This window comes from Periplaneta americana, chromosome 7 (genome assembly GCF_040183065.1).
Source record: "Periplaneta americana isolate PAMFEO1 chromosome 7, P.americana_PAMFEO1_priV1, whole genome shotgun sequence".
NCBI classification, from domain to species: domain Eukaryota; kingdom Metazoa; phylum Arthropoda; class Insecta; order Blattodea; family Blattidae; genus Periplaneta; species Periplaneta americana.
The window spans coordinates 77,038,515-77,055,217 of record NC_091123.1 but is presented as its reverse complement, the minus strand read 5'-3'; the positions used below and the strand labels follow the sequence as shown (position 1 = coordinate 77,055,217).

General features: G+C 36.4%; 1 protein-coding gene across 1 annotated transcript in view; it reads right to left on the bottom strand.

Moving 5' to 3' along the window:
• Positions 1–10,420, bottom strand: part of ttv (exostosin glycosyltransferase 1 ttv) — a 188,702-nt gene extending 178,282 nt beyond the window's left edge. The window contains exon 1 of the mRNA XM_069830916.1: positions 10,293–10,420. The gene's annotated coding sequence lies outside the window, so the exon portion shown is untranslated. The remainder of the gene's footprint in view (positions 1–10,292) is intronic.
• Positions 10,421–16,703: the final 6,283 nt, after the last annotated feature.

Sequence of the window (16,703 nt, the reverse complement as noted above, 5' to 3'; positions counted from 1 at the left end):
CAGATTTGTGGCAAACGTAATTGTACGTGTACTATCAAGAGACGGTCCAGGTAAAACCTTTTTATTTACTGCCGAGGTTTTGGATAAAGTGAATCATAACTCTATTGAAGTCTTGTTTCATAATGCTATGTGTCTTTTATGGCTTCTTGAGGTTAGATACGAAGACGTACTACTGTTCGTTACCGATGCTGCCCCCTATATGGTGAAGGCAGCATATAACGTGCGTTGCTCATGGTCTCCATAGATTGACTGAGGAGATCCGTGCTATGTTTAGTAGTGTTGACACCTTCATATCTGCAATGAAGAAAATATTTCTTAAGGCGCTGCAAAGATACAATTTCGAGACATTGCACCCTTCCACCAAAACCAGTAATTACAAAGTGGGGTAACTGGGTATAGGCTGTCTCACATTATGCAGTAAATTACATTTCAGTTATAAAAGTAAAAGATGCTTTACGTAGTATACTGAAAATGCATCTGCCATTAATACTGCCAAATCTCTTTAATTCCTCTAAACTGTATGAAGATATAAAGTTCATAACACCAAACTCACGGAACGATACTGGAAAGCATAACATAGACAGAAACGTGTGGTTTGTAAATATTCAAGGGCATAGCAATAATAAAAGAAGTGTCAGAAAAATCAAGAAAGGACCTCTAAGACCTTGCACACAGAGAATAAAGAATAAATAACAGAAAAATAAGAGCTATTTAACAATATGCAACATGCTGAATAATGCAAATTCATCAGACGATAGGATAGTATACTTGACATATGCACCGTTAACGTCCTGTGACGTTGAAATAAGTTTTTCGCAGTTCAAAAACTGTTTGAGTAATCGACGACGACGTTTGACATTCGATAATTTAAGAATGTTAGTAGTGCAGTGCAATTCGGCTTGTGATGGCTCTGAAGCTATGGATGAATCATAAAGGCAAGTTTCTTCTTCTAACTATATTAATGTTTCAACATATTCCTCATATTTGTATATTGTCATCTGCTAGATCTTAACGGGTGTTGCATTTGTCATTTTTAGACTGTACTCTTCGCGTGGTTTGTTTACGTCGGAAGTCAACACAGGCATTGAGCATACAGCTATATAACGTCTATGCACACGCAACCTGACGACAAACCGCACAAATCCCTCATCTTTAGTTATTATTATTATTATTATTATTATTATTATTATTATGTTCATAAAATTGGACACCTATAGTCCCGTCGCTCTTATTTCCGGCATCCAATCAGGTTGCAGGTCGGCTACATTTAAACGTGTGCGTCTTGTGATTCGCTGCTGATGGCGTTATACACTTCCTAAGACTCGATAAATACTTAATATAATCGCCCGCCATTTTAGTTCTTTCGTTGGAGTTCGCAGAAAGCACACGAGGACGTTATTTCCCGCTCAATTATTTGCTCAATTACAGCGCGTTTGATTTATTATCATAGGAGCTACGACATGATACTGTTTAACAGTGTGGCAAATAGATTCCTCGTCTGGTAGTTCGGCAACGAAAGAAACAAAAAATGGCGAACGATACTACCACCTAGACTTTACAGAGCCTTCACTTCCTTAGGCGTAAGCAAAGAGGAGTAGTCACGCCGGAAATAACAGCGACGCGACTACAACCATATTTTGTCCTCAAGTAGATGATTTTGCAAAGCAGAAACATATAAAAAAAGTTTGTCTATTTGGAGAAAAATTAATTTTTACAATATTTTTTTATTCGCCTGCAAATTTACATAACTTATATTAGATATCACTTTTTAGCCATCGATATACTATAACAGTGGTTTCAATGTCAAATTAATACTATTTACACAGAAATTAACAAGGAAATTTCTTTTGTCAAGTTATCGTACAATGACGTTACGAAATGCAATTTGTTTATGAATGTTTTGAATTTTATTAAATAATACAGTATGTATGTATATATACATGCATGTACAGGGTCCTTAATATAATGCAGGCCGTATCACAGGATAAAAATAACAACTGGTTAAATGTGGTTATTTATATGACAGTTTGAAGGACGAAGTGTTCCACACGAATCTCCACATATTAGAGAAACTTGAGGCTAATATTGAGCATGAAATAAGAATAATTTATTTCAGTTGATGAACTTAGACGTGTGGGTGACATCTTATTCTCGCGATATTAAGCTTGTATACGTGTGGAAGAACGACACTTTCAACATCTGCTCTAAGATAGATTTCGTAATCCACTTCGCATCCGCCGTGGTAGGCAGCATTTTACCGGCTGATGCTCGACCTGTCGTCCGGGAGCCAGATCCCGTGCTACGGTAGTCATATAGGTGTACATGCATATACAAAATGCAGGCCTAAATATGAGCCGTTCGGAGCAAAAGTGGTGCAAGTCAAAATTGGGTAATGAGGTTTAAAGTAAAATTTCTGTAAAATACAGAGCAAAGTAGCAGTTAATATGTCCTTCGAGATATCAACTGACTACTAATAGTTTAAATAAATTGAATATTATATAGCTCATATAGTACATACATACACACAATTAATGTCTTTAGATCATACAATTTTTGTCTGGAGAAATTTCTAAGTGAAGGCGTTAAGTCTGTGGGTACTAACTAAATCCTGTGAAACATTTCTTTTCAAATTCATAGTCTATAACGCATTATTTGTTAATCCATGTTGTGCAACAAAGGTATTAAAGAAGAAAATCGTAGACTGGACTGAATAAATATCTGTGATGTACTGATGTGTTATTACTGGACATAAAGTCCGATAATAGCTGTAGAAATCGCTGTCCGTGAAAGATGTCATTCCGAAAATCATTCTTTCAGTATTAAAGATGCAGGAAACATGTATTTCAATAGTTTTTTGCATTATTATATCACTTACTGAGTTAAGAATTCAATAATTATTCAGTCCGGAATTGGTGTCATAAAAGGAAGAAATATGAACATAAAACGGAACAGATTTAATATGTTACGTGACAAAATAAAACGAACTCTTAAAAAGTTAATATACACCACTGGAAAATTACATAGAGAACTGTCTCGTCCAACTTTCTTATGGAACTGAATCCTGGGAGCTCACAGCCAGTAACAAGAAATAAAACAATGTCTCTTAATGAGATTTTATAAAGATCGCTTGCAGACACAGATGGAAGGTTGAAAAAGATAAGTGAAGGTATACGAACATTATTAGATGTACTATTATTAATAATTTCAACCAAAGTAACATGGAAACGATAGTACATGTGGAAAGGATAAAGTCAAATCCCTCATTCGGAAATAGGCACATACAGACCGAAGTCGAAGTGTAATGGAAGCAGAAGTAAAGGTAGACAAACTCGTAGGTAGCAGAATATTTGAAACGCTTCCTGCAAAAACGACATAGCTCCAATTTTACAAAGTTGTGAGAAACTGCAAAAACATTCTAAAAAGTTCAAATTTTAACTGAGTTTCTTTCCTTTTTCAGAGTAGGATGTCCTAAGTATCTAGGAGTTTCATTTTATCACTCAAACATTTATTATAATCAGCAATATAGGGGGAGTAAAATATGAAGAAATAATGGAGCCACCCCTTTTTGCAATAAAATTGGATATAATTAGCACGTTTTGCACTTAACACACAATTAGTGTCAATATCATAAACTACAACACAAAATAAAGCAAATTTCCGAGGTTATATCAGCGTCGCCGGTGTGCCGGAATTTTGTCCCGCAGGGGTTTTTTACACGCCAATAAATCTACTGACATGAGCCTGTCGCATTTAAACACACTTAAATGGCATCGACCTGGGCAGGGATCAACCCGCAACCTCGAGCACAGAAGGCCAGCGCTATACCTACTGCGCTACCTATGCCGACAGCAAATATATATATATATATATACACATACAGGTTGAACCGTAAGTAATGTAATTAATTTCGGAGAGTTATTCTTTGAGATATTTCAAACAAAAAAGTTAAATACAATTTTGCTCGTCTTTACTTCCTTTTCGAGATAAAAATTGTTTTATATGAAACATTTCATAGCGTGTTTTGGGAAAGCCATTGATTTAATCCTCAATATGTTCAGCCATTTTTAGAGCACAGTGTATTATGATAATAAATTATTGAATTCATTTTAGTTTTGTTCTTTAAATATGAAGAATATATATATATATATATATATATATATATATATATATACATACATACGAGGATCGGTTGGAAAGTAATGCCTCCTATTTTTCTCTCCTTAAATAAGTTGGTAATGTGAAAAAATTGAATTTGGCGCGATTCCTCAAACCTTCTTCTACAGTCCACTGCAGTAACAACTTCCTAAGTCAACAGATGACAGCACTGCATCAGTTTAAAAAAAATCTGACATCGACATAAGTATGACAGCTGTAACAGAATTCCTGAATGCGGAAAGTGAAACGCTCATTCGCATTCATGAAAGGCTGAAGAAGGCTTATGGAGATGCAATAGTGCATGTCAGCACTGTCAGACTAAGGGTTCGTCTCTGTACAGGAGCTGAGGGGAAACACCGTTAACTGATGAAAAGCGAAGCGGCCGGCCGGCGACTGCAGTGACTCCACGCAACATCCAGAGAATCAACGAGATCATTCATGATGACCGCTGGGTAACAAATTGTTACTAACAATACATGAGAGTGTGATGATCATTATTGATAAACTGGGCTATTCTAAAGTTTGTGCATGCTGGGTACCAAAAATGTTGACCGAGCAGAAGAGAGGCAAGGAAAACAATAGCCTCTGATCTGTTGCAGCGCTTCAGTGTGGAGGGGGAGGAGTTATTGGCAAAAATTGTGACTGGAGATGAGACTTGGGTTCATTTATTTGAATCTGAGTTCAAGAGGCAGTCGATGGGATGGCATTATACATCGCCAAAGAAGAAACAAATTAAAACTGTGAGATCTGCAGAGAAAGTTATGGCGACAGTCTTTTGGGGTGCGGAGGGTGCAATTCTGGTTGATTTTTGGAGCAGAGGCGCACAATAAATTCAGTCCAATACGTCCAAACCCTCAAGAAGCTTCGATGAGTTCGCATATCAAAAGCTAAGTAGGCTATTCTTCTTTCGCACGACAATACAAGAGAACACACTAGTCAATACACCACTGGCGAGATTGCGAAAATTGGTTGGGAAGTCTTGCCTTATCCACCATACAACACTGACGTAGACCATCAGACTTCCACTGTTCGGTCCACTAAAGGAAGTTCATCGTGGGCACTACTTTGAAGATGAGGAGATCCTCGAAAATTCCGTGCGCCAATGGCTGAGGAAGGAAGACAGTGATTTTTACAGCACTGGAATACATGCTCTTGTTTCAAGGTGGACAAAAACTGTGGGAAAAAAACGGAAATTATATTGAAAAGTCACAAATTAATTGTGAATGTTGTTGCTATTACGCTATGTAAATTTCATTTAATTTTCTTGTAAATTAAAAGAGAAAAAAATAGGAGGCATTACTTTCTGACCGACCCTCGTATATTTAAATGTGATCACTCTAAAATCGACAAACGATATGTTTTTCGGGTACTGGTATCCACAATTCGAAGCCAATACGATTTCTGGGATAAATGACGCATTCTGTCTTCAGCAAATGTTCTCCACGCAGGACATAACATGACGAGTCAATTATAACTGGCTTATTAGGCTTTCCTCCGTGGACATTTACAACATTTCGTCTCACGCAAATTCCTGTGTAATACATAATTGTAAGTGAGTAATTATATCGTTTATTTGCTTCGTACGCATGATAGTAAAGCATCTGAGCCTTTCATCCGTCTGACAACAGATCCCTTCGATGGCAACCTTTGCAGTGTGATGAAATCCATTAGCATTTGACACTGCCGATTGTTTCGATTGCCATTTCTCATCCATTATTAACAAAGCCATGATGGTTGCGGTAAGCCACCAATAATGATAGGTTGTCACCACGAATTACAAACGTCGGGTGACGTGTGTAACTCGTCAACATATGCAGAAGGTACAGCTAACGATCCACCACAATTAAACTTTAAAGTTATAGGCAATATTAAGTCAGTTTTCAGAGAAGACAAAGTTGCTGACAAGTATATTATAACCATAATAAATCTCTTTATATAGAACAGACATATGGGTAGTATTAAGAAGTAAATAGAATATTTACAATAAAAATTTAGTAGTTACGTTTATCTTTACGCGATGGAAGATCGTATTCCATTAAGGAGAATTAAGTTCTGAATTATTAGGTATCTGCTTATAATATTCCTCTATTGTTGATCATGAAGTCTGTATCTTGTACTTTTCGGTGAACAGAATGAGAATTAGTGAGCATTTAGAACGCTTAACTTGGAAACTAGAATCTAAAAATACAGGGTGGAAGATAAGATAGTACATTAATTGTAGGATGTGATTCCTTAAAATATAACGAACAAAAAAGTCTAATATCATTTTGCTCGTTTTTGCAAGGTATTTAAAGAAATAATATTTTTTTGCCGACATTTCGATCGCGAATTTTACGAATACTGTTTAAAATACGGTTTAATTTCTTGTATAACAACGAAGAGAACGTTTGTTATGTTCACGTTGCAGCAGTATTTTAATTAGAAAATTCACAGATAACGAATTAATGGATTCAAGAAACATTGATTGTCGAGTCACGTACAGAAGATCTAAAAATCTGGCATCGCTGTCGAGACGGCAGATGGTTTGCGTAGTACTCGCAACTGATCAGCTGTTGTGATGTTTACATTGCATTAGTGTGCAGTGGGACGTACAGCGTATTTTAAACAGTATCCGTAAAATTCGCGATCGAAATGTCGGCATAAAAGTATTATTTCTTCAAAAACCTCGCAAAGACGAGCAAAATGATATTAGACTTTTTTGTTTGTTATATTTTAAGGAATCACATCCTACAATTTTATTAACGTACTACCTTACGTTCCACCCTGTATATCGAACTCAGTATTCAACACATTTAAGTCGTTTTCAGTACTTTTATTTCTTATTTACGTATGTACGTGTATGTATTTGCTTATTTATTACCGAAGAAAACAGTTGGTTTTTCAGTCTTCAATCGCATTTTAAGTGAAGCTTCTTTAAGTATTTTGTTGTAATATTCAAAAGGTACAGTAGAAAGTAAAAGTAATTGGTCTGAATGTTTAACGTTTTCAGTACCATTCGAGACGTACTAAGTGAATTTTTTAAATGTTATACTGTAAAAGTATGATGCGATGAGTCTGGATGTTGTAATGGACATGAATATGTTTACTGTGTTTTAGAAATTATGAAATGGTTTTTTCAAGATATGATACACCCACACAATAATTTGGAAATATTAGGCCTATGTCGAAATATTTCCTTTCTCTGTAAAAAAATATCATAATATTGTAATAATAAACGTTTATGAACCTAATATCAATTCTTAAAACAACGAAAATATGGTGGTTAGCAATACAGAGGAAAAACGCAAAATGAAAGGAGTAAATAAATGTACAAATAAGTAAATAAACATTAATTCAAATAAATAAATAAATAAATAAATAAATAAATAAATAAATAAATAAATAAATAAATAAGGAAAGAGAGAAAGAAAGGAAAGATGGAAGGAAAGAAAAGAAAGACGGAATGACAAAAAAGAATGGAAAGCCAGAAGAAAATGAAAAAGGGATGGAGACAGACAGGAAAGAAAGAATTAAATGAAAGAAATGAAAATAAAAGAAATGAATGGCGACAAGAAAGAAAGAAAGGAGAAAGACAGAAGGAAAGAAAGGAGGAATGAAAAAAGGGATGAAAGGAAAGCAGGAAAGAAAGAAGGAAAGGAAGAAAGAAGGACATATAGGAAGAAAGGTAATATTGAATGAAAGGAAAGACGGGAGGAAACAAAGACAGAACAAAGACTGAAAGAAAGAAAGAAAGAAAGAAAGAAAGAAAGAAAGAAAGAAAGAAAGAAGGAAAGAAAGAAAGGACGAAAGAAAGAAAGGAAAGAAAAATGGAATGAAAGGAAAAATGAAATAAAGAGAGAAAGAAAGGAAAGACGGAAGAAATGAAAGAAAAGAAAAAAAGAAAATGAAAAAGTACGAGAAGGAGATTGGAAGAATACAATAACAGTAAAGGAAAAAGGAAGAAAAAGAAACCAGATAATAAACATATGTACAGGAAATTGGCGAAGAATATTCAAAATGGCATCAGAGCATACATACGTACATACATACATACATACATACATACATACATACATACATACATACATAACCGGAACTTTCTATTGCATTATACGCGTTCTTTCCAATTTTCATCATTCTACTCTATCACATAAATATAGTACGAACAATATCTTGATATCTACTCCTTGTGACTCAGTCATCTATCTTTCATCCTTATGCAAGCTATCGAAAGGATTTAATAGAAAAGAATATTTGTTATAAACTACGAGTAGGAAGCTGTATTTACAACATAAGCTGTATACTTAGTGTATGGGTCAGTAAAAACACAATTCAGAAGATTGTTAATAAACTGACTCCTGTCCGGATAAGAGACGAAGGCATAACAATAATCCTTATTCTCAGAGGAAGGTTAAACGACATAGAACTCAACATGAACTGGTAATCCGCTTACACATTTTATACATAGGCTATAAGAAACGGGAATGTATCACAAGAAGGTTTAGAAAGCCGAAAAACATATTGAAACAGATAGAGGCCAGAGCTGGCGAAATTCCACCTCATCTCACACTGGCATTTTTTAGGGCAGACTGACGAGTGAGTGACATCTGATGATTCATGCGTTGGCACCAACATTAATAAATACCTTAAGTTACTCCCCCCTTGGTATACTTCGCTATAGATACTCCACTAAGATATCGTCTTGGATATATGAGATGATGTAGTGTGATATTTTTGGGTATTTGCACTGTGTCCTATATATGAAGATATTGAACGTTTTGGAGCGACATGTTGGCTTCGTCATTAGGGGAAGTAGATGTTCTCCAGATCTGGACATCGAGTGATGCAATGAAAGAGGAAGAAATGGGAAGACAATTAAAAGGTACGCGGTCACTCGTGTTTGCAAGAGAGTTTGGTACTGCGAGGAAGATTATATGTGAGCTCCAAGACTGTTGGCCATTTGTCTCACTCCATTTCTACCGTTACACTGAAGTAACTTAAAAAGATTTTAAAGGAAAAGAGACCGAAAATGGATGTCACCTAATAGGTACCATGTAAAGGGCAAGATTATCGCAGAGCACAATCCGTATGACAGCTGAGTAGCAGGACAGGGTCACGGAAGATGCTGAAAGTCTGAGTAGAGCGAGTGGTGAGAGTGGGGCGTCACTATCCTCGCTAAGCAAGGGAACCGAGCCCTTAAACTAAGCAAGTGACGGTCGCGTAAGCTCGCCCAGAAGTACCCAAGACGACACGCAAAAGCCAAGGACCCGATTTCTGAAGGCTTTAATTTGGAAAATATCGAAATTTATGACGTGGAGTTTGTAAGTCCATGACTCTTATCTTTCAGGGCTCATCTCGACACTTGTTCTCCTTGTATTCCCCTTGTTCTCTTTGTGTTTTTCTCTTGTTCTCCTTGTATTCCCCTCCTTATCATGTATTCTCATTGTGTTCACCTTGTCCTTCTTGTTTTCCCCTTATTCTTTTTGTAATCGCTTTGTTCTCCCTGCATTCCCCTCCTTCTCCCTGCCTTCCCTTGTTCTCCTTATCCTCCTGTTATCCTTGTATTCTCCTTATTTCCTTCCTCGCATCATCGACACGTAGTTCTATGTAAAGACATGCAACGTAATAAAGCTATTCACCTGTCGACAGGTGATCGCACTCACACTTCTACGTAAAGATATACAGCATAGTAAAGCTATACATCTGTCAATTTTTTTTATTTCGACTACATTAAATGTTCTGATTTAGACTCAACTTAGGTATAAAATGTGTTCATATTTAAACTATTATAGGTCTCCAGTGTATTTTGTTTCCGACTGAGGCAGATAGTGTATGATTTCAGCTGACTTTTTACAATGTATTCGACCTCAACTGATCTTGGTCAGTGTTTCGATATCGATTGATATACAGTGTGTTCTGATTTTCAATATCATTTAAGTTACAGTCTGTTTAAATTCCAATTGAAACTTTGTAATCTACACTAAAATTTACTCATGTTACGCAGTGTGTTTTGAAAGTGAATGGAACTACAATATGCTATGACTTCGATTGATCATGTCTGTACATATATACAGTACAGTATGTATATATTAGTTCGATTGAACATATAAACTCTGATTTATACCAGTACTATACAGTATGTTCTCGTTTCGACTGACCTGCAGAAGAAGGCGTTCGTCCGCCCAGATGACGGCTTTGTTCCAGTCGATGACCTGCGAGAAGGGAAGCGCCCAGCCGTTGGACAGAAGCACAGGAACACAGCCAGCCTGTAGCGCCTCTAGGAAGCGAAAGGAACCGAGTCGACGTCCGCGTGGCACGAGGCAAAACGTCGAGTTCTGCAGCAGCACCTCGTAGTCGTACCTGCGCGTAAAACAAAAGCCAATTCATGTCAGGGATGTATATCTAATATACAATGAATTTTAGTTAATGCACGTAGCTATATTTTTGATAGATGTAGTTCCACAGTGGTCATTGCAGTTTGTATAGCAATGGAGTTACTTACTTTTAAGGAACCCGGAGGTTCATTGCCGCCCTCACATACGCCCGCCATTGGTCCCTATTCTCAGCAAGATTAATCCGGTCTCTACCATCATATCCCACCTCCCTCAAATCCATTTTAATATTATCTTCCCATCTACGTTTCGGCCTCCCTAAAGGTCTTTTTCCCTCCGGCCTCCCAACTAACACTCTATATGCATTTATGGATTCGTCCATACGTGTTACATCCCTGCCCATCTCAAACGTCTGGATTTAATGTTCCTAATTATGTCAGGTGAAGAATACAAAGCGTGCAGTTCTGCGTTGTGTAACTTTCTCCATTCTCCTGTAACTTCATTCCTCTTAGCCCCAAATATTTTCCTAAGAACCTTATTCTCAAACACCCTCAATCTCTGTTCCTCTCTCAAAGTGAGAGTCCAAGTTTCACAGCCATACAGAACAATCGCTAATATATATAACTGTTTTATAAATTCTAACTTTCAGATTTTTTGACAGCAGATTAGACGACAAAAGCTTCTCAACCGAATAATAACAGGCATTTCCCATATTTATTTTGCGTTTAATTTCCTCCCGAGCGTCATTTATATTTGTTACTATTGCTCCAAGATGTTTGAATGTTTCCACCTCTTCGAAGGATAAATCTACAACTATTATATTTCCATTTCGTACAATATTCTAATCACGAGACATAATCATAGGCCTATACTTAGTCTTTTTGGGATTTACTTCCAATCCTATCGCTTTACTTGCTTCAAGCAGAATTTCCGCGTTTTCCCTAATCTGTGGAGAAAAATTATTGAAACCAGGTATTTTAATGACATTTAGAAAGAAAATTACTGAAGAAAGAGACAATTCCAAAGTATGAAAGAAATGGGGGGAAGAAAGACCAGCCATTAATAAAAAAAGAGTGTAACGAAAGTGACAAATAGCCTATTTATTTATTATACACAATGATTCAAAAAGATTTTTGCAGTTTCAAAATGTTTGGGAACCGCTGCCTTAGGTTATTAAATTTCGTCACGTAAAAAGAATAAAGCAGACGTTAAATCTTTATAGATAGGCCAGAGGGCAGAGAGTTTTTTCTATTTGTTTATCATTTCCGTCAGCAGAGAGCTACGCATACCCAACGTTGCCGTTGCCAGAGTGTAGGAATGAAGCTTGTGGAGTTAAGATCGAGTTGCTTTCTGTCTTGTTTTCTTCAGTCACTTGAATAGGTAACGAAGTCTTTTGTATCTCCATATACCTGTGCACCGCCTCCTTGTGATATGATGACTAATGAAAGCGGCTCTTCCTGGGCATGTAGAAGGTATGACGCAAAATCGCCACTCAAGATAAGACATGTAAAGAGCCCCTTATAGGAGAACTCATATTTCCTGCCAGTATTCGAATCCGGGTCGTCTACGTTTGTATTTATTTATTTTTTATTTTAGTTTACAGTCTATGAACACATAAAGGTGCAAAAGACATTGTCTTAAAATATATAAAATTAAGATTAAATATTTAATGACGTCACAATTGAATTCATTAAGATTATAATAAGATCTACAGTACGATTATTTAGTCCTGACAATCGCCGGAGATGTGCGCCTGGGTCAGGCGAGCCCATTTAGTTACGCCAAGGGGTTGAGGTTGAGGTTAGTCACTCGCTTGCCTTCGGAGCGATCGGATGTTATGCGTGTGGTAGAGCGGTATGTTTCTAGTACAATTAAGCTGTACTGCATTTCTTTGCAGACTGCTCGCCCTTATCTCTACTCCGGAACTCCCCACTACTCCTATTACTCCCCCTCTTTCGTGTCGCTGAGCTGTCAGGACTAAATAATCGGTCTGTACTTATCAACCATTCAGATACCTTTTTTTAAACAAGTTTCTGTTAAAACCAAAAATAAAATGAGGAAATTTATTTGACACTTTCATTGCCATCATCAAAAAATTCTGTTTTGTTTTAGACAATCTTGTCATGGGCAAATGTATCTTTTTTGTACTGGCTTGTATCATAATGTATTGTGAATATCTTCCCTTCAATAAAATCATTAAAATTATACTTTACAAATAAGAATACATCTAAAATATACAAACAAGTGTCCACACTTGTGGAGTAACGGTTAGCGCGTCTGGCCGCGAAACCAGGTGGCCCGGGGTCAAATCCCGGTCGGAACGAGTTACCTAGTTGATGTTTTTTCGGGGGTTTCCGTCAACCCAATTTGAGCAAATGCTGGGTAACTTTCGATGCTGGACCCCGGACTCATTTCACCGGCATTATCACCTTCATTTCATTGAGACGCTAAATAACCTTAGATGTTGATACAGCGCCGTAAAATAACCTACTTAAATAAAAAAAATACAAACAAGTAACTGTTAATATGTTTTCATTTGAAAAGAGTGGTCTACAATGTTCATTATTTGAAGAATTAGTGATTATTCTTATTGCCCTTTTTTACAACTTATTGGTATGAGGACTACCTCCCCACAAAATAATCCCATACTTTAAAAGACTATTAAAATAGACATAATAAGCAGTTTTTAAAGAGGTTAAGGGAAGAAAATTCTTCAAACTCTTTAACAAATACAATATTCTGGACAATTTGATACATAAATGATCAAAATGTTGCTCCCAGGTTAGTTTAGAGTCAACAACAATACCCAAAATATTACAATTACTGATTATTAGTGCTATTGCAATTAGATGAAGTAAATAAACAGAAACATAGCGATTTGTTCCATAATGGAGGACCATTAGGCTACGTTTATTTAGATCTAAATGTTGTATGAATGTTTGGACATTCATTTAATCGTTACGATATGGTTCGTGATATCTCAAACGAGATGTATCACGGTATTGTGGCAGTGTACTTAATATGTATCGCGCGAAAGCAATATCGCAACGGTTACCAACAGACACACAGACGTACGTGCGTGTTGAAAAAGTGTGGCGCACTGAAAGCTCTGCAACAAGAACAAATGAATAACAAGAGGCAAGAACAGACGAGTGAGGGACTTTTTATTTCACTCGAGTTTCCAGTTCTTGTGGAATTATTAAACTGTGTAGACCAGGGATTCTCTCAACGCCACGGGAATGTGGGCCTCTAGACAGAATGCAAGAGAAAAAGAATACAGTCAGAAGAAGTAAGTGTATGAAGCAGAGATTGTGTGGAATGTAGGGGAGACACTTCCACATATATTTCCTGCACCGAATCCCGACGTTTTTATAACGAAAGTTGTGTGTGTGGCATTGACATGCTTCCTGCTTTTTGCTGCCTCCTTCTGGAATTTAAATCCAGCGCATTGAGTAGACTACAGTGGAATGGAATTCTTTTACTCTGTTTTCCATCTTTATTGACATTTTACAAGATTCAACTTTCTAATACGACGGTTGCTGAAATGATTATAATTATGATTAGTATCAAGGGTTAGAATTCGTACACAATTATTCTGAAATAATGAGACAAATTTCTAGTTACTATAAATTAGTGCAAAGTAAATAATGTTATGTTATGGTTTATTTAACGACGCTCGCAACTGCAGAGGTTATATCAGCGTCGCCGGATGTGCCGGAATTTTGTCCCGCAGGAGTTCTTTTACATGCCAGTAAATCTACTGACATGAGCCTGTCGCATTTAAGCACACTTAAATGCCATCGACCTGGCCCGGGATCGAACCCGCAACCTTGGGCATAGAAGGCCAGCGCTATACCATCTTGCCCACCAGGTCGACGCAAAGTAAATATTAAATAATTAAGACTATTACACTTTTACTACGTCGTACTATTTTTGACCAATAAAACGGTACGGAACGACATGTTTCAACCAATCTTTTATCACCTCCCTAATATTTGTTTGTTTTTATCACCTCCCTAGCATTTGTTTCTTTGTTTTTCAACATTGTATTTTCAGTAATTGAGCCGTTGAAAGCAGAAGTGGTGTAAGTAAAAAATGGGTAATGAGGGTTAAATTAAATATTCTGTAAAATACAGCCCAAAGTAGCAATTAATGTTCCATTTATTTAAACTATTAGTAGTCAGTGGATAGCACGAAGGACATATTAATTGCTACTTTGCGCTGTATTTTACAGAATTTTTACTTTAAATCTCATTACCCAATTTTGACTTACACCACTTCTGCTCTGAACGGCTCAATTGTACCTTTTAAAATGATTCATGTTTATTTCATCATCCTTAATTAAAACGTCTATCATTTATGTTGTTTATATTATTTTGGTTATGTTATAGCTTTGTTGTATGAGATTATGGATCGTCACGTATCAGAGATTGTTTAATATATTTTGATACTTGAAGTGGAATGCAACTGTTTTAATAAAAATGAAACTGAATCAATAAAGCCTTCTTGACTAGTAATCGTCCATAGTGTTCAATGAAAATTGTAAGTTGGCACAACTGGTAACAAGAGAACAGCTGATTATAAGACACTACTTTATCCAGCTGTTGATCTGAAAATTCTAATTTCTGATGATTCACTTCTTCGTTTTTCTCTTTCTGTTAGAGCCCATGTCTCTGAACCATAAAAGAGTGTCGATACTGCCATTTAAATTGAATCAATATATAAAGTTTTATCGATAACAATGAACAAGTGTTTGTGTGAAAAACTGAAACTCAATACAAACGTAATGGAAATATAATTGTACTAGATATTAATTGGACTTTGTCATATCTCCTACTAATAGCAGTTCTAAGTCCTAGTCTTTTACTTTTAGGCGGTACCAGAATTTAAAAAAATCTCTTGAAGATGCTAGGCAAGTAACGTAAGTGAACGCAAACCGCAATTGAAGAGTTCAGAGCCATAGTGGGCCAAGCGCCATTTATTAAAAACTGAGAAAGCAAGGGTTAAAGTTAAGTGAATACCATAGTTCAATGAAGATTGACATATCATTTAGTTTTAATATGTATACTTTATATTACTTTCTATATGTTTTCGTTGAATTACGATAATACATTTTAACCCTTGTTTTCTACGGTTTTAGTAAATGGCGCTTGGCCCACTATGGCTCTGGACCCTTCAATTATATCAGGAAAAATATATTCCAATCTATCAAACAGCCAGAGTAAAATGAGTTCACTCTTAGAGTTAACTCTTATGAGGGAGTAATCGCCTCTTACTATTTCTGAGTTCGATATCCCACTGACCCGAAGACTGATACTTTGTATGTAACGATCCATTGCACAGGGTACTTCGGGGATGTGGAATGGAATAGAATTTCGAGAAGGGAGCACTACGACCCAGCACTGCGACCTTTCAGGATCTTTCGCGCTAACTCTCAAGCTAGGCGCACTCGCAAAGCCACACCGCCTGACTACACTAAGCACCGTTACACACTTGAAGAGATCTCGCCAGCGAGAAATGTGTTGCGAGAAAATTCAAAGATTGATAACATGGATTCAAATGGACATCCACACAGTGGAAGAGATTTCGAGGCGAAAACTTCGAGCGAGTTTCTCGCTTGAAATCGGTAGCTCAGCGAATTTTGTTGACACATTTATCAAAGATGTTTGACATTTATACTCTTTATGACGACTGAATGTACCAAAAAGATGAAGAAGTAATATCATAGGTGGGGATGAATTGTATTGCTTTTCTGACAATGAGAAAAGATGGCTGATATTGCAGTCATAAACTTATCGAACTTGTACGATATCACTCATAGGCCTATTTAGATGATACACGGGATGAAAACTATAAAAACACAAAACTTAAAGAAGAAATCTGGAGAAAATAAATAGGGTTATATTTTATTTTGTTGAAATTAAATAGTACTAATTATAACATTTGAAATAATGTATCTATATGTCTCAACAGTTTACAATAATTTTAATCAGAACATAGCAAAGAATCCTCTATCATATCATGAATGGCAAAAAACTGAGGTCTATTCAACCTGAAATAACGCCTAAACGAATTATTATTCAAATCGAAACCAGAGTACGAAACTCGCCCTTATTTTCGTGAGAGACAATGTGATTTCCAGATATTTCTGGCTTTAATTTTAGGCCTACTTTTTCTTTTCATTAACAAAATGTGTTCATGTAACTCCATTTCCTTATCTGAAGATTCAGATTCAAC